Source organism: Micromys minutus (assembly GCF_963924665.1).
Source record: "Micromys minutus genome assembly, chromosome: 11".
Lineage (NCBI taxonomy): Eukaryota > Metazoa > Chordata > Mammalia > Rodentia > Muridae > Micromys > Micromys minutus.
In genome coordinates this window covers 5,529,897-5,557,717 of record NC_137980.1, presented here as the reverse complement: position 1 = coordinate 5,557,717, position 27,821 = coordinate 5,529,897, and the positions used below count along the sequence as shown (strand labels likewise).

The window sequence follows — 27,821 nt, the reverse complement described above, 5'->3', positions numbered from 1 at the left end:
TAAACCAAACCCATGATAACACAACCTTGGAAACATAATATGCAAGCAAAAGACCAGATGATAAAAAAATGCTGAAAGAAAGAGTGTAAGACAAAAAATTCTGCACAAAATTCTGGGTTTGTTTTGTGTTGGTCTTCTGCAGCTGGGCAGGGGGCCTGCCTATGGGTGTGGTTTATAGCCCAGTGAGACTCCAATGGAGAAGACGAATTTCTTTTCAAGCATTTGTCAGCAATGGAGGCGTGTGTCCTCCCCCGGTCAGTGCTGGAACCATGTCTGTTTTCCTGTGTGATCCATCCCTTCTGCACTTGGCCCCTTTCCTTTTCCTCTTCTGCACAGCCCTCAGGGGTGGGACGGGAGGCTGAGGTAGCAGTAGATGAGACATCACAGCTGAGACTCAGCGTTCCACCGTCTCTCACTCTCTGGGCATTGTCCAGATGTGTACCTCCGTATTACTCCCCACCTCCTCCTGGAGGAAGCATCTCTGATAACAGCCGAGTTAGACCCAGATCTATGAGCGTAGTAGAATGTCGTCAGGAATCATTTTATTGCCGCATTCCCAGAGCGACTGTACTTGACTTGTGTCTAGACCCATGGCCTATCTAGTCCTCAGTTCTGGGCCACCTCAGCAGTGTGCCATGCGTTCAGAGTGACTGGGGCTGCTTATTGCGTCAACTCACCCATGGGAATTCTTCTTTGCACAGGGTTACTTATCAAGCACACATGTCCTTTGCAAAATTACTGGGGGTGGGGGCAAAGATGGAAAAGTATCAGAAACATTGGTACTCTGTTGTGTTTTTCTGTCCCAGGAATGTCAATGTCCTTTAAATTTCATAACCTGATTTTCAGAGAAAAATCAAGGGCTGTACTCCAGATTGTGCGTCCAAAGTACCTGCGAACTGTAGACACCAGTAGCCGTTTTCAAAAGGGGCTTGTACTGAATTTGACAAGGCAATTTCTGTTACCTTAGGAAGCCCTCATAACTGTCTGCTCTGCCTTTGCTTCTTGTATGTAATGTAACACAGCGAGGACCCTGCCTCCACCATTAGGTTTTGTATGGCAGTGTCGACCACCCAATTTGGTGGGTTGTTTTGGCAGCAGCATTTATACAAGATTTAATTATAGCACCATACTATTATGGACAATTCTTCGGCAGGCTAGCAAACAAATTTGCTCATGTCTGGGGGTGAGAAAGACCAGGATCTTTATGTTAGAATTTTGGTTTCTGGTTAACATTGTGCTTAACACAGATTTTGAGGAAAATGATTAGTCAAGTGCGTACATTTCCAGTGTATTTTTAGAATAGACAAAACAATATGGCATAAAATCATGTAAGAGATGATCTATGGCAAAAAAACCCAACAACTAAAACTACATTTCAGTAGCTTATTTTTACTTTTTTACTTTATTTTTACTTTTTACTTATGGTTTACTTTTTCATGTCAGAAGCCATACAGTATACAGTTCGTATAGTTTCCATAGGAAACACTCAACATATTTACCTGCTGCCTATATTTAAAAATACTTTCTAACTTGAAGTGAATGTTTATTTCACTTGGCTACACAAGAGATTTTACAGATGTATTTTATTTTTAGCTCACAGAGACCAAAGTGGGGAAACAGGACCTGCCTGTGTCTGCACCAGGGCCTCTGTGTATAGCTGTGGCTGTTAGCTTGGTGTTCTTGTGGGATGCCTAACAGTGGAGCAGGGGTGTCTCTGACTCTTTTGACTGCTCATGGGACCCTTTTCTTCTATTGGGTTTCCTTGTCCAGCCTTGCTAAACGGGCTACTCTTTGTCTTACTGTTTCTTGTTTTGTCCTGTCTGGCTGTTGTCTGCAGTTTGGTTGTGGAAGACCTCTTCTTTTCTGAAGGGAAATTGGGGAGATGTATCTGGGAAGAAGGAAGGTGGGGGAGATTGGGGAGAGTGAAGGGAGGGAAAACCAAAGTCAGGACGTATCATATAAGAAGAGACTCTATTTTCAATTATGAAGATTTATTTTAATTTTATTAATATGTTTGTGTGTGGAATGGGGATATGAACTTGAACTATATTATCTAGCAGAGAGAAGGTGGCATTGCATCCTGACTCTGTAGGCTGTGGTGTGTCACCCAGCATGGGTGCTGAGAACTAAACTTGGGTGCTCTGCAAGGGCACCAAGTGCTCTTGGTTACTAAGCTGCCTCTCCAGCTCCAAACTGAGGACTTTCTAAAGTTTTCAGAGTCTCCAAAATGAGAAATGGAAATGTCTACAGAAACACTGGCTTCTATGTGGACTGAGTTTGAAAGAGCTCACAGTATGTGTTTAGAATTTTATTATTGGGGCCATTACAGTTCCAGCCATGGGTCTTCAGTTTGGATCCTCCATCTTTGCTAAGTAGGCATCATTAGAACTTGACTTACCAGGAGAAACAAAAAACCAATGGCCTTGGGTTGTGTTCTTGTTTAAGGAGTAAAATGTCTCCAGTTACTTATATGGGTGGGGTTTGTGAGTCCTGGGAAGACTGTCATGCCAAGGTCTTTCCTCTTCAAGACTTAGTTGATTGCCGTGTGTGTGTGTGTGTGTGTGTGTGTGTGTGTGTGTGTGTGTGTATGTGTGTGTGTGTATTTGCACTTGAGTGTGTGCGCACAGGTACATGTGCAAGTGCATGCGTATAAGATAGAGGGGGATCTCATGTAGCACAGGGTGCCTTGAACTTGCTGTGTAGCTGAGGATGACCTTGAACTTGCTGTGTAGCTGAGGATGACCTTGAACTTGTACTCTTCCTGCCTCCATCGTATGCTGAGATTAAAGGCTTGCATCACCATGCTGGTCTAAGTGCTACTGGAAACCGAACCCAGGGCCTTGTGCATGCTTGGCAAACACTACCACCCCAGCCACATCTCATCCCTCTTGACTTCATTTTAGAGGAGTATGCTGCAATGAATTTGTAAATCATGTTGTCAAGAAAATGTGCCTAAGTTTGGTTGATCTCTATTTTTAAAAACATAGAGAATATTGTATTACTAATTCACTGTATGTTTCATTATATTGGAAGAGTTGGAGGCAGATACAAAAGAATCAATAGATTGTTCTTGTATTGAAGTTAGACAGGTAGGGATGTGGAGGGAGGGGAGGGAAAATATGATCGATATACAGTTTTTTGAAAAAAAAATTAATTAGAATAAGGTCATGATAATGTTTTAATGAGTGTCATTCTTTCTGTGAGTGGCATTGACCATAATATGTCAGCAGGTGGCAGTATAGGATCTTCTTACTACCCAAAACCAAAATTAGTCTTCCAGAGTTGGGCTTAGGTAAAAACTAAAGGATTTTTTTCAAAGATTTTGTTGGCCTAGCTACAGAGCGTGTGCAGCATAGCAAATACACATTTGTGGGTCTCTGGCTTTGTCTTCAGTCCCCTGTATTCAAAATTGCAGTGAACACATTCGTCAGCCAATACCAGAAAGCTTGTCTCTACCTGTCCTTGGTAGAAATATCTTTCTACAACCCATCAGTCACTTTTAAATCCAGGGGCTATAGAGTTATTCGTTCCTCATTACATTTATGCTAATAGAAACGTGCCTACTAAAAATATAGAACATTGGGTTTATTGGAGTATCACAGACTTTTTGATACAAAGTTTCTATTTTTAGCAGTATATCAAGAAGGGTGTATTTCCCTTCAGTGTCAAGTTGTGGTTTTCTCATTTATCTACAAGGAAACGCTTAGGCAGCAAGGTGTGAGCATTGACTTCCAGTGTGGTGGGAAACAGCCAACAGCCTTTCATGCTGCTGCCAGATATTCCTGGGAAAAACATCTAGTTCTATCTTTGGAACCTTTATCTTAGAATCACATTGCCCTGTGTGCCCTGAGCAGGCTGGTGGCAGGAGGGACAAAGGGCATCTTTGCCAGGCGGGCTCTCAATTCCAGAGGTTCTGTCGGGAAAAGCAACTCCCCACATCTAAAAAAAGAACAGAGAGATAGCACCATGTTTGCTCAGATTAATAAATCTTGCCAACGGGACAACATTTGGTTTCTCTGTTTCTTTTTGTCTATTTGCTTGGCTTCACTTCATCTTCTGGAACTGAATAAAAAAAAAAAATCTGTCCAGAGAACCTTATGTGTGTGACCGTAGCCCAAGTCCCAGAGAGCCCCAGACTGACTCGCAGTACTCCATGTGACCAGTTTAAAAGTTGAAACACTTAAGTGATTTTGTTTGTTTGTTTGTTTAACTTTATTTTTGTCAGTCAGTGGATGTGCATGGATCTTAAGTTCATCTTTCTTTTCCTCATGAAGGCAGGAGAGAATGTCATGGTAACTTTGAGGGCTACTATTTAGAATTCAGTAAAAGTTGGGCTATTTATCACTCTGCAGTTTCCAGAGTCTGTTTCTCAGGGATGAGCCAGGTGGCACACAGCTACTAAAGGACTTTCCCTGAACCTGAGCCCTACATCATTTTAACTTTGAGGCTTTCACTTTAGAGACTCTCCAAGGTCCTCTGACTGCAAGACTGAAGCCAAAGCCACCTATGATTCCAGAACACTGTCTACTTCCAGTAGGACAGGACCTGCTTTTGCCAAGTAACTTGACCTGTTGCTCTGAAACTGTTAATACAAGGAAGACATGTCTAGGGCCCAAATTCGATTAACTGTCTGTCTGCCTGCCTATCTACCAATCATCCATCTTTCTAACTATATACATACATATCTATACATGTATGTATGTGTGTATATATCTCTATCTATCTATCTATCTATCTATCTATCTATCTATCTATCTATCTATCTATCTGTATCTATCATCATCATCATCTTCATCATCATCATCTGGCAGTTTGTTGTATATTTTAGGTCAATGGAAGCAGAGTCAGACGTGTTATAAATAGAGATAGTTTTCCCTTAGCTAGAACTTTTCCTACTCATTAATTTGACTGGGTCTTGTTGTCTTTACTTTTGCTAACAAGAAAACAATAACAACAACAACAACAAAAGAGTTTTAAGAGTTTAAATACTGGAATGAAAATTCTATCTTGCTTTGAACTAGCGACTTGAGCTGCAGCAGGGCTCTTCCAGGGGAATATTGTGACTTACATGTTGTGCAGATAGAAATAGATCAAACACTTCCTAACCTTCAGTGTAAGCAGTCTGTTCCAGTTCAGATGCTAAGCTGGTTATCAGAGGGCTGCCTCATCCTGTTTGTGAAGGGGCTGGAGAATCCTGGAGTGACCTCCCCGTCCACACCTTTGCCTGTGGTACCACTGCTGCTCCCGTTATTACTGAATCTGCACTAGGAAATCATCTCTAAACAAACCCATTAACTTTCAATTTTATTTAAGAATAGAAAAGAAGTAGATTTTCTTCAAAGCACGCTATTTATTGTTTATTTATTTTGGGACAGTCTCTTAGTCACTCCTTTTTTTAAAAAAAAAATCATGTGTGTACATTTATAGCAAGCATGTGTACATGTGTGTCTTTACATGTGTATGTTTTTATGTGGGTATGTATGTGTCAGTGCACATGTGTGTGCTCATGGCATGCACACACAGGGGACTGAAACTGATGCCAGGAGTCTTCCTTTATCCCTATTTCACAATATTCTGTGAGGTAGGTCTCTCAGTCACACTCAGAGCTCTGATTCGGGAAGTCTTGCTAACCAGCTTGCTTCCTCTGGGGATCCCTGCCTCCACTTCCCAAGGGTGGAGTTATAGGTGACCTTCGTGGCCTTGAGCAGAGGCTCCAATCTTGCTTGCATGGCCTGTGCTTTAAGTGCTGAGCCACCCCTCCAGCTACTCACGCTCCCTTCTTGTCTTTTAATTGACCCATAGACACATGCATATTGGTGACTCAGTGCATGTATTGAGTGTGTAATGATGAGGAGACAGGGGTGAGCATCTCCCCCGCAGACTAGGTTACACTGGGATGCTGTATATCACTAGGCCTAATTGCCCCCATCTTCTTTACTCTGGTACCTGTTATTCAACCTGTCTTTAGCTTTCCTTTTCTACCCTTCTGGCCTCTTATAACTGTGTTTCTATTCTCTGCCTTTGCTTCTTTTGTTTTGTTTTTTTTTCTTCAGTCTCCTCCTCCTCCTCCTCCTTTTTTCCCCAAGTCTAAAACATGGGTAATTCTTTTTAACTAAACTAATATGGGACACACATGAAGTTTTGATTTGAGAATTTCTCATAAAATTTCATACTCAGAGGAACTTACTAATATTTCCTTTGCTGTAAAATAAACTAGTATGCTAAGCATGGTACCTCACACATGTAATCTCAGCAGTCTGAGACCCGAGGAAGGCAGAGGAAGGCGGAGGAAGGCGGAGGAAGGCGGAGGAAGGTGGAGGAAGGCGGAGGAAGGCGGACTGCTCTAAGTTTCAGTCTAGCCTGCTGTCATTATTAGGCTCAGTCATAAGGTTGGCCCTGCTGAATGCAAACAAACAGTAGTAAAAAACCTGAAAATAATTTAGTTTATTTCTCTGGATTCTTCATTCATTTTGAACAGTTGAACTGGGCCCCACCTTTTTGTATAAAAGCATCTTTCTTTTATGTAAGGATTGGTTGGTAAACAGGACTAAGTAGGATTGAACATTTAATTTGGGTTTATTATGCCAATTGTCTCTTGATCTAGCTATATGCATCTGTTTGGCAAAAAAAAATATTGCATGCACATTCAGCAATCTAGTAGTGAAATTAAAAAGCATGAGAAAGTGACAAGTCTTATCGCCAGCCAAGGCCATCATTGCTCTGTGACTTCACCACCTCAGCCAGTCTACCATGTCGGCAAAGGTGAGACAGTAGGAAAGGATGCCAAGCCATCTGTACCCACAGGGAGCCTGGCAGGAGCATCCTCGTGGTAGGACCTAAGGATGTGTGCCGGGGGAAGTGGTGGCTTCGTCGGGGACTGTGTCCTGGGCTGCCTAGGTTGAGGAGAAAGGAGAAAGTGAGGACGCTTCTGCTTGAAGAGTGGAGATGGAATGTGCCCTGGGTGCTGCAGTGCGTGTATGAGGTGCAGACAGCATGGGCCACTTTCCAGGCAGGGAAGAAAATACGAGAAGTCCAGCTGTGGGGAGCCTAGGGAGCACCCCCGGATGAGGATCACAGATGCCTGGGAGCACCCCGGATGAGGGTCACAGATGCCTGCTGTGGATAGGGAGCACCCCTGGATGAGGATCACAGATGCCTGCTGAAACACAGGGAAGCTGGAGAGTGGATAGGGAGCACCCCCGGATGAGGGTCACAGATGCCTGCTGTGGATAGGGAGCACCCCTGGATGAGGATCACAGATGCCTGCTGAAACACAGGGAAGCTGGAGAGTGGATAGGGAGCACCCCGGATGAGGATCACAGATGCCTGGGAGCACCCCCGGATGAGGATCACAGATGCCTGGGAGCACCCCCGGATGAGGGTCACAGATGCCTGGGAGCACCCCCGGATGAGGATCACAGATGCCTGCTGAGACACAGGAAAGCTGGAGAGTGGATAGGGAGCACCCCCGAATGAGGGTCACAGATGCCTGGGAGCACCCCCGGATGAGGATCACAGATGCCTGGGAGCACCCCGGATGAGGATCACAGATGCCTGCTGAGACACAGGGAAGCTGGAGAGTGGATAGGGAGCACTCCAGGATGAGGATCACAGATGCCTGGGAGCACCCCCGGATGAGGGTCACAGATGCCTGCTGTGGATAGGGAGCACCCCTGGATGAGGATCACAGATGCCTGCTGAGACACAGGGAAGCTGGAGAGTGGGAGAACTCCACGCCATCTGAAATCTTCGGAGAGCTGGTTTCTCTCCTGGTGTCAGTTCATAGTGGCCCTGTGCAAACGGCCAGTTCTGTGGGATAACGCTGTAATGGGGCACTGAATGGGGCTGGGTGAGACGGAGAAAAGGCCAGAGCTGGGCAGACTTCTTTTGTTGTGGTCAATTTTATTTTGGGGGTTTTACCCCCACTTCATTCCCAAACAAAAGACACAAAAAGCTCTTTTATTTATAATAAACGTAGAAGCAGTAGAGCTGGGCGGGTATTAACCCTCTGTGCTAGTGTGTCCACTCCCCGTCCATAACCGAGATATCTCTCGCCATGTGCCGCCTGGGCCGCACGTACTCCAACAAGCCAGCATTCATAAAGCTCATGGTCTACCTACCACATGACTCCCGCGGTCCCTGCCTGAGACCCTCAGCCCAGGACCTCCAGCCCTGTCTATGTCTTCTGACCAGCTACAGGCTGTAAGCATTTTTATTAACCAGTCAGGGATAATTGGGGGTTAAGGTTTACACAAAAAAGCAGATATGTTAGGATCTGCTCTGTCTTGGAGCAACCAGGTCTTGGGATACAAAACGTAGCATTTGAATATTTACCAGCACCAGACCCACTCCCTACATAGGGTTAAAGGGTCCCAAAGAATAAACTTACTGTTACCTTGCTGTCATTGGTTGGAAACTTGGCCAGTACTGATAGAAATGAGAGTTCAAAGGAATAAAAACTGATAAAAATCACCTCGTTTTGCATTGTGGAAGCTGATTTCCCATCTCTTTAAAGATTTTATCTAATTTAATAAACATGAATTCCCAACTATTATATAAGATAGAGATATGAAATCAGTGTAGTACCATCCCACACGTCAGATGAAGAAGTTGTATCAGACGAGGTTCAACTCCACCTCTGAGCACACGGTGGTAGCAGACTGGGAAGTGAACATGGCTGACACTCAGCAATGTGCCTCAGAAAAGACACAGATTTATCACTAAAGGGGAAGGCAATGGATGGCGGCGTGGACGGGTCATGTCCCCAGTTTCATAGGGAAAGCTGGATGGTTTCTTCACTGGAAATGAGCATAGTTTAGAGTCAGGGGCTCTAATGGTCTCACAGTACATTCACACTGATAGATAAGGTTTTTCCCGCATCCGTGTCGTGATGCTGGGAAGGAGACTCTATGAGGAATCTTCGAGCTGTGTCTTTAGAGGGTATTGCTTCCTGTGTTCTAGGGGTGGTGAGTACTGTTATCATTTCTACATTACAGATCACAAAAATAAGGCTTAACAAGGAAAAGATTCATTTCCAGCCTGTAACATCTGAAGACTGTTAAAGGGGATTTCTATCAGTCTGTGTGGCTGGAAAACTCAGGTTTTAGGTGCCATGATATATGGAGAAAATATGGTCATTTGAATAATTAGAATATCAAGAATCTTTTGAAACTGAGGAGGGAAAGGATAGCTCTACCTCCAGAGATTATTCCTCAAGTTCAACAAGAACCACATCTCAGAGACTCTGTGCAAATCATGGTGGAAACTAGAAAAAGTTGCAAAGAGACCAAAATGGCGATCATACAAATGGGCGAGCTGACAGTGTGGGGGTGGGGAATCCGCACTGGAGCAGAGGAGAGAAGCAACAATAGAGGGCCAACAGCTGCCCCTGCTTTTCTTCCTCCTCCGGCGGAAACCAGCTCCTACATCTGCCACCACGGCACAGGTCCATACTACCGCATTTGTAATTTTTAAACAAGAAACGACATAGAATGTGAGGGGGGCATGAATGGATCATTTTCTTGTAACCCCATAGGAAAGGTTGAAAGGTTTATTAACTACAAATGAGCAGTTTGGAGCTCTGTGGAAGAGCTCTAGAGATCAGCGACTTTCTCCTTGCTCAGTTTTACTCATACCACTTGATCGCTTTGATTAAAAAATATTATAATAAATCACTCGCTGCTAAGTTGTGTGCCAAACCCAATAGCATTGTGGCTAAGGGAAGATGAAAGCTGTAGTGGTTTCCCTGGTCCTTGGATCCTAATTTCTGGGATTGTGGTAGAAGTTGTGGTGCCTGTTGGATTTGATCATTCTTGAGGCAGAGGCAGGAGGGTCTCTGGAGTTTTCAAGTGTACCTGACTCAAGAAGATAAAACCTCAGAACACATATTTATAATGCCACATTGCTTTGTTATTATTGGCTAATAATTTATACAGCTTCTGTAAAGAAACCGTTGTGAGGTATGTCTGGGGGAAATTATAATGCTTCAGGTAAAAAATGAAATCACTTAGAATATTGATAAAGTAATAATTTCAAGAAAGAATTAAGACACATGCATGCACATATGCACCCCCATACACACACACACACACACACACACACACACACACACACATACCACACACACATACCACACACACACCACACACACACATACACACACAAACACGCACACACATCATGCACACACACGTACCACACACACACATACCACACATGCACACCACACACACCACACACACACACACACACACACACACACACACACACACACACTGAATTTATCTCTGTGTTTATTTTTAGTATAAAGTTTTCTTTTTTACATCAAGTCTGTCTTTCTCAGAATGTTTCAATAATAAAATCCAGTTTCCTTTTCAGAATGAGCTTTGAAAAGAGACTGTTCTCACTAAATTGAAAACAAGTGGACAGTGACATTATAAAAATAGTTCCATGGTCACACGACTGGGAAATTCAAACTTTCCCAAGTGCTGGAGTGGTGGCAGCAGGGGTGAGTAATGCTCTGAACGAGGCTTCAGTGACAGTATCTTGTTTGCACCACTGGCTTTCGTTACTAGGAAAGTCCATGAGGCAAATCCAGACTTTACCAGAAAAAGGCAAGTTTAGAATCTTCTGTTACAGCCTCAGAAACATAAACTATCCTTGACTTTTAAAAGACTTCTTTTGATGTGTCTAAAAAGACAAGAAAAATGCTGTGTGGACTTTTTTAATGATAGTCTTAAAGGACTTTAAACAACAAATATGCAAGAGTCTGGTTTTGGAATTGGAAGGACCCATGAGTAACATCCGTAAATCAAAAACCAATCAGTGGCAAGAGTGGAAAGGTTTGCCTCACAGGGCTTTTAGGAAGCTAGGTGGTGACGAGACCCGAGAATGTCCGACCTGCAGCGTGCTGGGACTCTCCTGACCTTCCCCAGCGGCTCTGTGTGCCCTCTACACGTAGCTGCTGTCTGCAGCTAGCTGTGAGAACTGTGCCCACTCTTTCCCTCCCCACACCATTCCGAGTGCCAAGCTTCTTACCACCCCTTGTTGGGCTGGCCACAGGCTTTCTTGTTCTCTGTTGTTTGTAACTACACATTATTAGCGATCTTTTTCCAATAAGAGATTTTCCTTCCAGTCTGAGTATTTTTCATGTTCCTGTCTTTATTGCTTGTGTGGAATTGTTTAAACATTGGATACGTGCAGTAGTCATGTCTATTAACGTATGTATATGTCTGTGGCCCACTATACAGAGAGGGTTTGGGTATGTGTATACACATTTGAAAGTTGACGTAGGCATATTTTTTAAATCTAGAGATGTATTTAAGCACTCTGTGTTGCTGAAGACTGAAAGGCACTTAATGCTAGCAGTTACACTTGGTCTTTTCAGTACTGTGATACGATATTCTGGGGGCAGGGGTTTCTTTCCATTTCCCTCGAACAATTACAGGTTTTTTACAGTCAGCCACTTGCTGAATTATGCTTCCTTTTAATTGATAGGACCTGGTTCCCTTTTGTGACACTTTTGAACCAGTAGCCTTCCCACGAGTGGACACTAGAGTCCCATTTTACAAGCCCCGGGAAGCTGAACTCTCCTGAGTTCTGTGTTAAGTTGGTGTTCACCTACTGGGATTTTCAGTCCCTGAGGGAAGCGACTACTCCTTTGTGTTTCACACACTATGCCAAAAGGTAAAAGACTGAAATAATAGGTCATAAAAACAAAGCAGGCTTTCCTATAGGCCTGCCCCCCTGGCTGAGCCCAAGCATGACATCCCCAGGAACATATACGCTGTGTTCTGCCAGGAGAGGGGAGGAGCTTGGTTTCAATACCATGTTTTGGTTCTAAGGGTGAATGTGGTTGCCAAACTGAAACATTTGTAGGTTACATGTCAACAACCAAGAAGGTTTTGTGCCAAACTTCATCTGCAAATGAGAGCATATGCAAATGATCCGAGGGGTTTCAGTGGAAAGAAGGAAGAAATGTTTCAGTTCACCCAAGTCTTCTGTTTTGTGCCCTTCCTAGTCAAAGCCAAGTGAGGAAAAACTAGAGGGCAGTTGAGTGCAAGAAAGCACACTTTCTGAAGTATGAATTTCCTTTAAGAGTTTAATCATCTTACAGTTAAATGAACTTTCTTTGTCCTTACAGGTTATAGTCTAGCCATGTCTGTTCCTTCCAATCCTTAGAGTCATCTACCCACTGTGAGAGGATGTCCCCCACACTGTCTACCCACTGTGTCAGGAAGGTCTCCACACAGTCTACCCACTGTGTCAGGATGTCCTCCACACTGTCTACCCACTGTGTCAGGATGTCCTTCACACTGTCTACCCACAGTGACAGGATGTCCTCCACAGTCTACCCACTGTGTCAGGATGTCCTCCACACTGTCTACCCACTGTGTCAGGATGTCCTCCACACTGTCTACCCACTGTGACAGGATGTCCTCCACACTGTCTACCCACTGTGTCAGGATGTCCTCCACAGTCTACCCACTGTGTCAGGATGTCCCCCACACTGTCTACCCACTGTGTCAGGATGTCCTCCACAGTCTACCCACTGAGTCAGGATGTCCTCCACAGTCTACCCACTGTGACAGGATGTCCCCCACACTCTCTACCCACTGTGTCAGGATGTCCCCCACAGTCTACCCACTGTGACAGGATGTCCCCCACACTGTCTACCCACTGTGTCAGGATGTCCCACACACTGTCTACCCACTGTGTCAGATGTCCCCCACAGTCTACCCACTGTGACAGGATGTCCTCCACACTGTCTACCCACTGTGACAGGATGTCCCCCACACTGTCTACCCACTGTGTCAGGATGTCCCCCACAGTCTACCCACTGTGTCAGGATGTCCCCCACACTGTCTACCCACTGTGTCAGGATGTCCCACACACTGTCTACCCACTGTGACAGGATGTCCCACACACTGTCTACCCACTGTGACAGGAAGGTCTCCACACTGTCTAGCCACTGTGTCAGGATGTCCTCCACACAGTCTACCCACTGTGACAGGATGTCCTCCACAGTCTACCCACTGTGTCAGGATGTCCTCCACACTGTCTACCCACTGTGTCAGGATGTCCCCCACACTGTCTACCCACTGTGTCAGGATGTCCTCCACACTGTCTACCCACTGTGACAGGATGTCCTCCACAGTCTACCCACTGTGTCAGGATGTCCTCCACAGTCTACCCACTGTGTCAGGATGTCCTCCACAGTCTACCCACTGTGACAGGATGTCCCCCACACTGTCTACCCACTGTGACAGGATGTCTGCCACACTGTCTACCCACTGTGACAGGATGTCCTCCACACTGTCTACCCACTGTGACAGGATGTCCCCCACACTGTCTACCCACTGTGTCAGGATGTCCTCCACAGTCTACCCACTGTGTCAGGATGTCCTCCACACTGTCTACCCACTGTGTCAGGATGTCTTCCACAGTCTACCCACTGTGTCAGGATGTCCCCCACAGTCTACCCACTGTGACAGGATGTCCTCCACAGTCTACCCACTGTGTCAGGATGTCCTCCACACTGTCTACCCACTGTGTCAGGATGTCCCCCACACTGTCTACCCACTGTGTCAGGATGTCCCCCACACTGTCTACCCACTGTGTCAGGATGTCCTCCACACAGTCTACCCACTGTGTCAGGATGTCTTCCACAGTCTACCCACTGTGTCAGGATGTCCCCCACAGTCTACCCACTGTGTCAGGATGTCCCCCACAGTCTACCCACTGTGACAGGATGTCCTCCACACAGTCTACCCACTGTGTCAGGATGTCCTCCACACTGTCTACCCACTGTGACAGGATGTCCTCCACAGTCTACCCACTGTGTCAGGATGTCCCCCACAGTCTACCCACTGTGTCAGGATGTCCTCCACAGTCTACCCACTGTGTCAGGATGTCCCCCACACTGTCTACCCACTGTGTCAGGATGTCCTCCACACAGTCTACCCACTGTGTCAGGATTTCGTCCACACTGTCTACCCACTGTGACAGGATGTCCTCCACACAGTCTACCCACTGTGTCAGGATGTCCCCCACAGTCTACCCAATGTGTCAGGATGTCCTCCACACTGTCTACCCACTGTGTCAGGATGTCCCCCACAGTCTACCCACTGTGACAGGATGTCCTCCACACAGTCTACCCACTGTGACAGGATGTCCTCCACTGTCTACCCACTGTGACAGGATGTTCCACACTGTCTACCCACTGTGTCAGGATGTCCTCCACAGTCTACCCACTGTGTCAGGATGTCCCCCACTGTCTACCCACTGTGTCAGGATGTCCCCCACACTGTCTACCCACTGTGTCAGGATGTCCACACTGTCTACCCACTGTGTCAGGATGTCCCCCACACTGTCTACCCACTGTGTCAGGATGTCCCCCACACTGTCTACCCACTGTGTCAGGATGTCCCCCACAGTCTACCCACTGTGACAGGATGTCCTCCACACTGTCTACCCACTGTGACAGGATGTCCTCCACACTGTCTACCCACTGTGTCAGGATGTCCCCCACAGTCTACCCACTGTGTCAGGATGTCCCCCACACTGTCTACCCACTGTGTCAGGATGTCCCCCACAGTCTACCCACTGTGACAGGATGTCCTCCACACTGCTCCCTGTGCTTTGGTCCTGATGTCTCTATTTCTCTTTCTTCTTTCTCCCTCCTTCCCTCCCTCCCTCCCCCCCCCTCTGTGAATGGAGCACACCGATTCATTCATGCTAGCTGCCTGGAGAGCTCCAGGAATCCTCCTGTCTCTGCATCCCCAGCACCAGGCTTAGATTCTCAGAGCTTTGAGGCAGATGCAGCAGATCTATACTCGGGATTCCTCATGTGTGACTAGTTCATCCTCTTGGCTCCTGTTGCTTCATCCAGTAGACCTTTGTCTTCTCAGCAGCTTGAGGGGAATCCCTTTGAAGACAAAATTGACTGTGATCATTGTCCCACCAGAACTCTCTGTGGCTTCCTTCAGCATATTACACAAGAACCCACGGCTTCCATCCTCATCAGGGTCAGTTGGTGCCTATTTTCTTTGGGGGGGGGGCGGAATCTCATTTTCATCCAGTTCTATCTGTACCAAGTCCTAGAAAGGCCTGAGCCCTACTGTGCTCTCTTATTTCACTGGTTCCAGAAAGGCCTGAGGCCCTACTGTGCTCTCTTATTTCCTTCCTTCATGCCTAGCTTGAATAACTACTAGGCAAATCGCTGTTAGCTTTAGTCACATTCCATACAGAGATCTAGGTTTCCCTGTTCCTCTTTTAAATTCTGTGTCCCACCTCCCATGATACCAATTTCACTAGATCTAATCTTCCCCACAGACCTTTCTGGTGCACAGTAAACTTTCACATTGACTAGTGAAAATAAAAATCAGAAAAGCAGTGAGTTTAAACCTGGGTACTGGCTTGTCCTTCAGAGTCTTCATCAGAAATCTGACGCTTGCCTGCCACCATTTTCTCCGAACATGGTTCTCCCTCCACTCTCAATTTCTTAAATTTCTTAAAAGAACAACTTAAAAAAAGTTATTCTTATTCTTTAATGCAGGACTGTGATATGCTTTTAAGGAAAAAGTTGTACTATGTGGCTTTAAGTTAAATATAATCCAAAATTAGTCTCGCCAAGGGGAAAAAATGATAAAAGAAAGTTAACGTGCCAAGCCCAGGCCTACTTATCTCATAATCTGTCTGACTCCTGCGGATCTTAATTGTACTCTGTGGCTTCATGTTAAAACACATTCTAACCTCCAGAAGCGCCCGCTGTTCTCACAGCCTCTGCCCCATTCAGAAGCCCACAGGGACAGTAGTTCGGGCACAGGCCCATGAAGGGTGAGGAAAGGTGAGCTGGGGCGGGGGGGGGGGGGCGTAGCTAACTCAGAAACATTAACCAGCTTTCTTGGGTCAGGCAGATGCTGATGCGTGTGAATCAAGTAGCAAATGTTAATATTTCTGAAGCTCCGGACATAAACTGTACCTAGAGATGTTCTTAAGGCAGCTTTAACACTTTCTTACTGGCGGTCAAAGTTTGAGATGAGAGTCAACTTCTCTGCGGTTTCCACTGCTAACTCTTCCCAGGCTCCGTGCCTTCTGCCCTTGTAGAGCTCAGCCAATGAGATGAAGCGGTCCTGCCGCGTCACTCTGGTGCGTTCCTACGTCACCTGCCTTGATATTCTTCATCACCCTCATAGCAGTATATGAAAGACATCCTCTCAGTAGTTTTCTATATTCCATAGCAGTAAAAACTGGGCGTTCAGTGTAGATATTCATGATAAATTTTAATTACCTGTGTAATACTAGTAAATATCATGCCAAAATAACTAATATAGGCCATTGAAGTAACGAAGTAAGGAATTAGTAGAATGTTAGAATAAGGCTGAGATGTATGTCTAGACATCATGAGCAACACTGCTATGTTGATACCATCTTCATATTGATGAAATTCTCCATTTATTGTACCTAATATCACCTTCTGAACGTCTTTTAAGCCATGAGTAGCTGAAAGCATTCTTTATGATAACTGAGTCAATGCTATATAATAATCATAACTTTCTGCTCCCCTGAAAATTGATTGTTATAAGGGCACCAAGTAGCCCTAGCTAGTATATAGGCACCAATGGCATAGACTTTTCCATCTGTAGAGAATGAATGGTTCAGGGCTACAGGAATCTGAGAGATTGGCCTTCTGACTTGGGTGGCTACTATCCTCAAACCCACCGGATACTCACAAGACTCTGACAAAAATGTCCTTCTGTCATATAAGGAAACAAAGACATGAGCAGACGACACTCTAGGGTAGTGTCAGCTCGGTGAGCTACACTGAAAGCTGAGATGTTTCCATCAGGTAGAATCTATAGTTGAAATGCAGAATGCAGACATTCAGAAAGGCAGAGGTAGGGGGCGTGTCAGTGGTAGAGAGTAATCACCATATCTGAGCAGAATTGATATAGGGGAAGTAGCAAAAAGTAAGACGTCCTTATAGGTGTCCTTGGATGAGCGTTTGGGCCACAGATACGTATGTGTGTCAGAAATCCTCACAGGTGTCCTTGGATGAGCATTTGGTCCACAGATACGTATTTGTGTCTGACAAGCACTTTTTTTAGAAATGTGTTTAACTGATCTAAAAAGGCCAAAGTGTGCCCCAGTTCATCATTTCCCTCGAAGGTTTAGAATCTCCTTTTCTGTCAGGTGTGAGTAGGCTGATGGATTTTTTTCCACAGTTTTTTGCCCCTTATTGTGATACTGAGTTAATGTCTATTAGAAAATAAGTTGTTTATTATACACTGAAATGTATTAGTTTTTAAATATTAATGTCTTACAACAATATAAAACCTCTTTGTTATTAGTTCCAGTGAGGAATAGGAAAAAGATGTGTTTTTAAACAGTACTCCAAATTCATTCTACTAAAATCTTGTACTAAGGACCCACAAAAATATTTGTGAGAATAATTAATGAACAAAAAGAGGCCATAAATACGGAAGATTCCATGGAGAGTAAATAAGAGGCATTGGAGGAAAGGAAAAAAATAATTAAAAAATGTGGACTTCATACAAATATAAACAATGAAAATTAAAATGACTCACAAAGGCTTAATCAGTATGTCTTTTATCTATTTTAATACCTAACTTTTTATAAAATAATAATTATAATCACTTTTATGTTTCTTTTATTATATAAGTCCCAGAGATAAAATTTAGGAAGAAATACAACAATATTACAAAGCAAAAGTAGAAATTGTTTAGCTGTGGAAAATGTACCCTGTGTGTGTTTCTCGTGGAACTGTTCTTTGTAAACTCACCATGGGATTTTAATTAACAGAACCCATCGTCCACGTCGTACGGTAAACAACACGGTAAACGGAAGATGCTTGAGGCGCTCCTCACATCTTGCCATGTGAACCGCTTTCTCTAAGTTATTAATAGGCTTGAAAAACAATAAAATAAGCAGTTGTGCTGAACAGAAGCGACGTAGAGAGAATAGACTTCCGCCAGAGTCGGCTGCTATTTGGAGAGGGAAGCTGAGCACAAACAGTTTTGTGAGAAACTGGGAGAGAGGAAGCAATTCAGCCCCACAATGACTGCTGATATTTGATTTACTCATTTTGGAGTTTACAAGCGGCCTGCCAAGTTGCGTCTAAAGCTTGCTGCGTAATCCTCGGAGGCCTCTCTCCTGGCCGGTGTCTGCGATGTTTGCGTCAGTGGTGGCCATGAGGGAGGAAGGAACTTAAGATTGTTTACTACTTACTTTAACATGGAACTAAAAGGCTAAAATAGGGACTCGGGACTCTGTTTTTGTTTCTTTTCTCATACAGAAAATAATAAATTCATGATTCCCCCCAGAGAGATACCAAGCTTATAACCCCAAATGTTAATTAGAATCCCCTTCTGAGCAGTGTCTTTGAGTCAGTTGGTTGAAGGTCAGTGAGAGAAGTCTTGCTTTTTAAAATGACTTCCATATTGCCCGTCATATGTAAGTCCCACGAGAGAGTAAACTAACAGACTAACCAAAAGTTGCTTCAACACTCACAGTCATTCCATCAGTTGCTTGTGAGATTAGACAAAGTGATTGCAGCCTGACTGTGACGGCGTCCTCCAGGTCATGATCTAAGGAGTCGGCCAGGAGCCCAGGCACACAGAGGGTGTGTGAAAAACACTGTCCAACTGCTGCGTCCTTAGTCAGTTTCCCAGCGAGTGGGCTACCAGCTCCTTGAGGGTAAAGACTGCCCACATTGGCTTAAGTCTCATCCTGTTGCTGAAGTGGAAACAGGAGAGAGGAGAAACCTGTGAGCCTCCACCTGTGAGTTGTTCTTTCCCTAGGATGAGCCTACTTCAGGGCTGAGTGGAGAGCAGCATGGGAAAGGGGTTGAGGAACAGGGTCACGGGCTCAGCAGGGTGGCTTTTGTTTGCTTCCCCTAAAGCTCAGCCCCACTTTCAGGGCTATCTGTCAAGAGAGGGTTCCCAGATGCCATCGTGGGGGTGGGGGGCTTGCAAATAAACCCGCTCATCATTTAAATTTTAGAGCAATCCATCCGTAGGCTTTGAAAACAGAGGAAATGAGGAGAAGCAAGAAGCACTGTAAGTTTTAAAGACGTGAAAGGCAAAGAACAAGCCCATGAGGCCTCAACTTCAGACCAAGAATTACCAGCAACCAAAAAATACAGAGAGTAGGACGAGCCCACACTGGTTGTCCAAAATCAAATCGCAGAGACAAGAAACATTCAGCAGACTGAGGAGGTTGTGTTTATGCATTTACGAACACACACATATATGTGACAACTATTAAAGAGGCCCTAAATTTGAATGAGGCCAAGGGGGGTCCATGGAAGGGGCTACAGAGGAGACAGGAGAGAGGGGTAATGATGTAATTATGGTCTCAAAAGAACATTTTAGATCACACAAAGACAGCACTTATCATAGGAACAAAATACAAGTTACTTTATTAGTTTACGTTTCAATGCTTTTTATTATAAATGAGTAAGTTAAAGCTGTTTTTATTTGGGGGATGGATTCTTCTCATCACAGGAAGAACAACTTTCCCCCCCATTTTCTTCTTGGCTTTCATATTTTTAATTTTCTTCTTCGTTACGCCGTTTGTCATTGTTTGTGTTTTATCTTGGATTTCCCCAGAGGGTCAATAGCATTTATTTCATTTTAAATCTTAATTCAATTAGAGGAAATTATTTTAAGATGATATTTAAGCCCCTTGAGTCCCAAATCATCGTCACTGATTTCTTAGGGATTTATAAAGTTCAGGGAACAGTAAATATGCCCAGGAGGGGAATGCCGTGATAGTCACACTGGGAGAACACTGGGGGAAGCTTGGAAGCAGAACCAAAGTCTCCCAGGAAGGCTGGAAAAGCTTGAGTTTCAGGTTGAGGCTTCATCTTCTGAGCTCTGAAAGGTTCACTCAGAGAAGCCATCACCAGGTGGTTCACTGTGGAGTCACAGCTCAGCGATAGCTACAGGACTGCTAACCTAAGTTTGCCCATGACAGCTACCACTTCAACATGCCGCCTTCTCCTGAGGATACCACTCATGGGCTAAGAAAATCGGGTCACCTCAAGTTGCCCATTTCCCATCAGCCTCTTGTCTCTCGGAGGAAGTCAACACTGGCTGATCTTACAGAAACCTTTCCTGTTCAGTCTGACCCTGACCAGTGACTGCTCGGTGTTCAAGGCTCTGGTAGCCTCTGCTTTCTGAGGAAACAGCCCATCCTCTCAATTACACAACCTTACATTCTCGGCTTGTGTGTGTGTGTGTGTGTGTGTGTGTGTGTGTGTGTGTGTGTGTGTGTCCATTATGGTTAAAAGCACCATTGTGTGAATGGAATATTCCGTATGTCTTCGTCTTTCACTCTACCTTACACCGGAAGTGGCTGGGTCCCACCTGTGCAGTATTTTGAGCAGAAATTAAATGACAAGTTCCAGGAAGGCTTACACTAGCTTGTTATTTTCTAATTCAATCAGATTAAAAGGAAAGGATAAGAAAAGGACAATGAGGTCCACCTGGATCCAGTGTTGCTGGAAATTATGTCCCTGCTAAGTTGACATTTTTGATTAAAGGCTCTAATTATCAAGCTGTTAACACTTGGAGTTGAGTTCTCATTAACTCTGCTCCCATTGAACAGCGTTGCCTGGTCACACACCTTCCTTTCTTTCCCTTAATCTTGTGTTTTTCCACTGAATACCTCAGGAGAGGTAGACTCAGGCCAGACGGTCCCAGTGAAAGATGGAGAATGGGTGTTTTATAATGTTTAGAATGTATCCAAGGAATGATGCAGATGTTGAAAAACGAGTCCAGGAGAGAAGAGTACACTAACAACAGAAAGCTTTTTTTTTTTAACCTTCCAAGGTGTCTTAGTTAGGTTTCCCATTGCTGTGAAGACACAATGATCAAGGCAACTCTTACAAAAGAAAAGATGTAATTTAGGGCTGACTTAACAGTTTCAGAGGTTTAGTCCAAAATCATCATGCCAGAGAGCATGGCACTGTGCAGGCAGGCATGGTGCCGGAGACAAGTGTCCTACAGCTTGATCTGCAGGAGGGGAATGTGCCACACTGGGTGTTACTTGGGCAGATATGAGACCTCAGAGCCCACCTGCACAGTGACAGTGACATACCTCCTCCAACAAGGCCCACCTCCTAATACTGCCACTGCGAACAAGCCAAGCATTCAAACATGTTGTGTGTGTGGGGGGTACCTATTCAAACCGCTGCGGAAGGTGGACCAACGTTCACATTGAAGGACTAAGACGATGGGAAGAAGGTCACGTGTTTAGGAAAGCTCTTCACAGTATAAGGGATACTGTTTAGATTAGTGGATTCTCTATCTCTCAGGCCACTGTTTATAGACAAATTTTATATTTTAATGGTTTTACTCCTTTCTGAAACTTGTTTTCAAAAAAGCCTTTTTGATTTGTCCTCCCCATCTCTCTCTCTCTCCCTCTCCCCTTCCTCTCTCTTTCTCTGTTTCTTTCTGTCCCCCCCCCCCCCATTTTCTTCGAATGAGAGATGAAATCGATGTTATAGAATATCCCATTGAAAACCAGGGATGGTAGTTTTATTGGAGCTCCACAGAGATGGACGTGGATGACCTGTCCAGTTTCCTGGTGGAAATCCAGCCTCATTCAGATAATTTCTAAGTCGGCTTTGCCACTGTGCACACACCTTTACACATTTCACAATATACTCTGGTAACTCCCATTTAGACAACTGAAGAGTGCTGGTATTCTGGTCGTGGAGCTGCATTTGTGCCCAGTTGGAGGTTCCTTGTATCATGTCTGGAAAGTGAATGTATTTGATCTAAAGGACATAGAGGATGAGAAGCATAGGTGTAATAAATCGTTTTAGCATGAACATCCTTCCATTTAAGGTGTTCCTTTCAAAGCCAGGTGGTGGTGGCACACTCCCTCCCCCCACCCCGGACTTAGGAGGCAGGGGCAGGAGGATTTCTATGAGTTTCAGGACAACCAGGGCTACACAGAAAAACCCTGTGTCAGGAAAAAAAAAAAAAAAAAAAAAGAAGTTACTTTCAGCTGAGTCATTCAATGGTTTAGGACTCCCCTTGTCTTTAATACACATAGTATGTCTTTGGGTGAAATGTTCAAAAGATAAACTGCTGCTGATATCAGCCAAGTGTCTATGGTAATGAAGTGCCTCATCCGCACAAATTAACTGCCATCTGAGATGTCTCAGTAATAATTTTTTATTGTATATCCTGCCTGATGTTGTCTGCTTCACAGCAAACAACCAATCTCAGCATTTGGTGAAAAGCAGACCTGGTGTGGTTGTTGTGTTTCCCAGGCTTAGGGCACTCATCAAACTCACCTTGTGTTCACGGTGACCTGTTGTCTCCCGCCTAGGCCCGCTACCTCAGCTCCAAGATCCCCGCCACTCACTCTGGGGGACATTTTAACCACTATTTCCTTTATTTCCTTGGTAACCAGTGCTGCTTAGCCTGTAGTAATTTCTGCTGCAAGGTGCTTTGATCAATTTATTCCAGTCCTGTGTTGGGTTTGGCCCGCAGAGGTGTCATGTCTAATAATCACAGGACTTTTCAAAAACAGAAAAATGAAGTTGAATGCTTGCCGTTGACCTGTGGGCCTAGTGCTCTTTTATGTCTGACTCCTTCACGTCTTCATGTTAATTGCTTTCCACCTAGCTGCCTTTGATTTGTAGTCCCCTTATGCAAGGACTACCTCTAGCTGTGTTTGATGAAGGAAATGCTTGGCTTGGGACAGACTTTTCACACGGGAAACTCATGGATGTTTCTTGCTCCAGACTTCTTTCAGCTCTTATGTAACAAGAAAACAGCTTTTCTGGAGCAGTTTGCAATCTCTTGGCAGTCCTTTTTGAAGTCGGCCTGCTCCCAGGTGATTAAAGGCAGACTTATTAAGTGTAGTTAGAACATCACAGGTGAAGCAGGTAGAAATCTGCATGTTAGTGATTCGGGATTAGAAATATCATCTCCTCCATCCTTCGTAGATCTCCACAGTGATATAAAGGCCTGTTGATGACAGACTACCTGATTCGAACTAAAGGTTTCCCACACCGGAAGCCTTTGCTGAGACTCTGACTCCGTGGGAAGTGGTAAACCCTCTTCACGCAGTGGTTCCATGTGTCAGCCATTGCACAAGCGCCAGGAGCTCGGAGAGGAGACTCAAGCTGCGCTCTTACTCGAGATGGCACTGACTAATGGCATGTTAGGCAGTTGACAATAGCTTGGAGACCTGCTGGAGAGGATTTGGTGACAGACTATAAGGCCGAAGATTGAAATGTCTTTATTGTCTTAGTCTCAGGATTTATGAAGCTAGTAAGTACTGGGGTCATGAAGCTCTGTCTACAGCAGAAAGGAGAAAGGGGAGTGGGCTCCTCCCTCCTTATGCAGGATAGCCTTGAAGTGGGTTGATCCAGATTCCAGTGAATACACAGGCAGGCATCACAGGCACTCTCTCTAGGTTTTGTAGAGCACGGCCGGTCATTGCACGTAGGAACAAACAATCCTATCGCAGACCGGGCTTCCACCATAATGATGAGGCTCAAAATGGGCATACGCACATGCACTGCTCTTGTCTAGAGCCGTACTCTGGCCCTGCTTTATAAGAACTCGATCCAGTGACTCAAACCTGAGTTTTACTAGTGACACCTAGTTGTCAGGTACTTTTTATTTTCCCCCTCGAAAGCTGTCCCAGGTTGTTAGCTCCCAGGCTGGGAGCTAGCTTCAACTTTGCAAACTCGTTTTCTGGCGAGCAGTTGACTGCTAAGACTTTGAGCTCACTGCTGGGCTTGCTTATTTTCGTGTGTGAGCTACACCAGAAACAAGCAGGTATGAGTCTCTTTTCTAGGATCAAGGGATTACTGGGATAAGCCTCACTTTGAGAGTTCAATGAAAAATTCGTTTACGAATTTGTCATCAGAAACCCATCGAATGAGAATCTCCTCAGGAAGTGTTTCTACAAACAGACACTGGAGAAACATTACACCACACTCTCTCCATGGGTGACATCATCATTAGCCACAGCTTTGGGCTTTAACTGGTTTTCTGTGCCTCATGTCTTGCAAATTCATAGCTTCCTTGCCATTCCCTCTGAGCTCTGGCCCTGTGTGAGCGGGTATGTAAGTTCTTGCTGCAATGCTAGGACTTGGCCTGACTCGAGCTTGCACAGGTCTTAGACGTGCTGTGACAGTGTCTGTGCGCTCGCATGCACAGCTGCCCTGTTGTGGCCATGTGACACTCTTTGCCCGTAGTCACCAAGCCTCTGGCTTTTCACTTTCTGTCTCATCAATGACTTGGGGAGAGAGTGCAGATGTTTCCTGTAGGGTTTCGGATCTCTGTCCATTATTATCTACTCAAACACAATAGTCTTTGATAACAGTTGAAAGACATATAATTTATGGATCAAATGGCAAGTCATTAGAAATCAGTATTAAACTAACTTCTAAAAGTAGCTGTACCTTCTCCACTCGAGCCTGTGATTTTTCTAGCTATGGGTTTGTGGGCCAACCATGGTGCTAGGTTTGTGTTTCACTCTGTAACTTAAATCCAGTTAGATGATTGTTAGTTACTTCCTCTAGATACATCCATTTTCCTAGGAATTCCATAAAGTCATTGTTTCTGATACTCTGTTGTATAAATATACCACAATTTTTGTATCCATTCCTCTGTTGGTGGACATCTAGGTTCTTTCCAGCTTCTGGCTATTATAAATAAGGCTGCTATGAACATGGTGGAGCAGGTGTCCTTATTGTATGTTGGAGCATCTTTGGGGTATATGCCCAGAAGTGGAATTTCCTCATCTTCTACAGCATTTGGCATGCTCCAACAATCTGGTTACACACGGTTTATGGGAGCATGGACTGAGGTGGTTTGCCTCACTGCTCCATAACCATTCCTACCACAGGGCCTGGGTAAGGATAAGCACCAGAGACACATTCATGAGAGGATTAGCTAATTGTAATTATATTGTTTCTTTCTAACGTTTTTCCTATAACATCCATGTGATATGAGAAGTAGGATTTGGGAGATTTTATGGAATAACTGATTTGTTACTGTAACCATAAAGACTCGAGTCAGACATAAAGTTTCAATATTCCAGCTGTCCTTTCTCCATCATGCTCATGTATAGACTAGTGCATAGACTAGTGTACATATTTAACATTAACTAGCCACTGTAGTCCTTCAGTTGCATAATTAGAAGTACAATGTGTGTATAACAGCTTACAGAAATCAATACTTTATTGTTACTAGTACAATAAATGCTTCATCTTCTGTGTGTGTATATATCATATATGTGTACATATATGCATATATATAATATATGCGTACCATGTATATGCATGTGTGCATATGTAGAACCACATAGTCATGATTACTCATGTAATGGAAAAGGAAGGACAGAAAGTGTCTTTCTGTCTCACTTTCCCCTGTGTTTTTGGGGACAGGGCCTTTCATGACATCTGAAACCTGTTCTTTTGGCTAAGCTGGATGGCCAGTGAGCTCATAGGATCTGTCTCCACCCTACCAACACTGAGGCTACAGGCACTCATGGGCTTCCTTGGCTTTATATGGGGGGGTTAAGAATTTAAATTCAGGTCTATTCCCTTTTATAGCCAGTGCTCATATCCTGGAGCCACACACACACACACACACTCACACAAAGACAAGGCTGGCCTTAGACATGTTCTCATCTGAGGGGAAGTTTAAAAAAACCTAACTGGAGTTCTTAAGTTTTGAAATTTAATGTTCATAATTCTCTCATATCATATGCTTTCCTCTCTACTGGGTTCTGTGTGGTCATTTATATGTGGAAGCCATTGCTTTCTCACACCTCAATGTGCACAAGGTTTTGTCTGTGTTAGATAGTGAAACTGGGTGGCATTAAGTCTTCTTTCCCTATGAAAGAAAAGTTGAGCTTCAAGTGAAACCTGGGTGTTTTACCACTCTCTAACAACATGATTTCATTGTTCAAATGGCCAGGGCTTCTTGCTCATTACTGTATGTGAACTCTTAGCAAAAAAAAAAAAAAAAAAAACTCTTAAAATTTGTGCCAACAGGGCATAGAAACACAGGCTGAGATAAGCTTGCCTCAGAACGACCACTTTAAGCAAATGTAAACTAGTAATTTCTTCTTCTAAGTCAGAGTGTATAAGATACAAATTCTTGGCAAAATCTGGGTCATTTTGTTAAAACTTGCATACATACGCTTTTGGACCTTGGCGAAACCAATATGTCTAATTCCCTGCAAAGCAGCAGGGCACTTTCAGATGGATACTGTGTGTCAGCTGTTGGCTCCTCAGCAGCTTAGTGCAGGTTTGTAGAGTCTCGCTATGCATGTGCACCTTCTGGTCATTTTTGCCTTCTATGCTTGGCTTACTTTGTTTAAATGGAACAAACATTGAGAAACCTTTATTGACATTGGCGCGCACTCCTCCTTCCCTCTGGTCTTTCTCCTCATTACCTCACCTGACACCCTCACACTCCCTCTGCTCCCCTCACCAAGCCCATCTAGTCTCTAATCCTCAGGCCACTGTTGCTACCATTAGCAAGTTAAATGCTGAATATCACATTTTGGCTTGTGGCCTCGTGAGTCATTTGCCTTTTGAGCAAGGTGTGTCCAATGTTGGAAAGAAATCATAGCACGGCCTACACCAGAGTGCCAACAAGTTTTCAAATGGAGTTGCCACGCCCAAACCTAAAGCATTTTTTCAACAGTTAAGATGAAGAACGATTAGCATTTAACATAGGCTGCACTTGTCAGATCACCAAGCTTCCATGAAAACTGGCTTTCAGCCCTGTGTGTCAGTGCTACATCGACCTTGATATTTCACACGTTAGTCCTCATCAGATCTGCCCTTTGGTAGAAAGCAGTGCATCTCTGTAAAGCCCGTGTCTCTACGTCAGCACCAGGGTCTCTCTGTAAAGGTTGTGCCTCAGTGCACAACATCAGCACGATGGTCCCGTACCCGCCACACTGGGAGACCAACTCAGAGCTATGACTTCATACAACTCGGGTTCTGTGCAAGGATTTCCCTGCGGTAGATGTTCCTTTAAAGTGGTTGCTAGGGTACCTTCCCTGCTATGGTCTACCTCAGCACTAGACACTAGCACTTTGACACTATACTTCTAATGGAGGAGGACAGCAGTGTTCAATTTTGGTTTTTATCATTTAATAATCCTTTTTAGTAACATAAAGATAAACAGATTTTCAACTTTTACATAACTTTTAATAAGAAGTTATGATTTCAATTTGGTGCTAGTTGCCATCTGTGTACGTGAGAGCCATATCTAGTATAATAAAGCTCAGTGGAGCCATGATGCTATTTGTGATACACACACACACACACACACACACACACACACACATACATATACACACACATACACACATACACACATACATATACACACACATATACACACACATACACACACTCACTCACACACACACTCACACACACACTCACACACTCACTCACACACACACACATACACACACAAAGATAAAGATAAAGAAATAGAGATGGGTCAGTAGAAAGATTTATTTTATGACGTGTGTGTGTGTGCTCACTCCAAATTCAAGTGTAGCTGATTAGTCCGAGTTCACAGCATTGACACTCTGAATTACGGATCATCAGTCCCCACACAAGAGATCTCTTTCCTAATCTATTTCAGCTGTAAGAAACCAGTCAATCAAGACCACTTTAAGTATCTTAATTATCTTTATTTTTTTAAAAACTTTATTCGATGCTATTCCATGTATCCAAACACATACAGTGTATTTATGTAGATCTTCCACGGTTGGCTTCATTTTTCTGCTGT

General features: G+C 44.3%; 1 protein-coding gene across 1 annotated transcript in view; it reads left to right on the top strand.

Annotated features, from left to right (window-relative positions):
* The window catches only part of ADGRV1 (adhesion G protein-coupled receptor V1), a gene marked incomplete at both ends in the record, with an annotated part of 447,718 nt that overhangs the window by 201,117 nt on the left and 218,780 nt on the right, over positions 1-27,821 (top strand). The gene's annotated exons all lie outside the window — the stretch shown is intronic.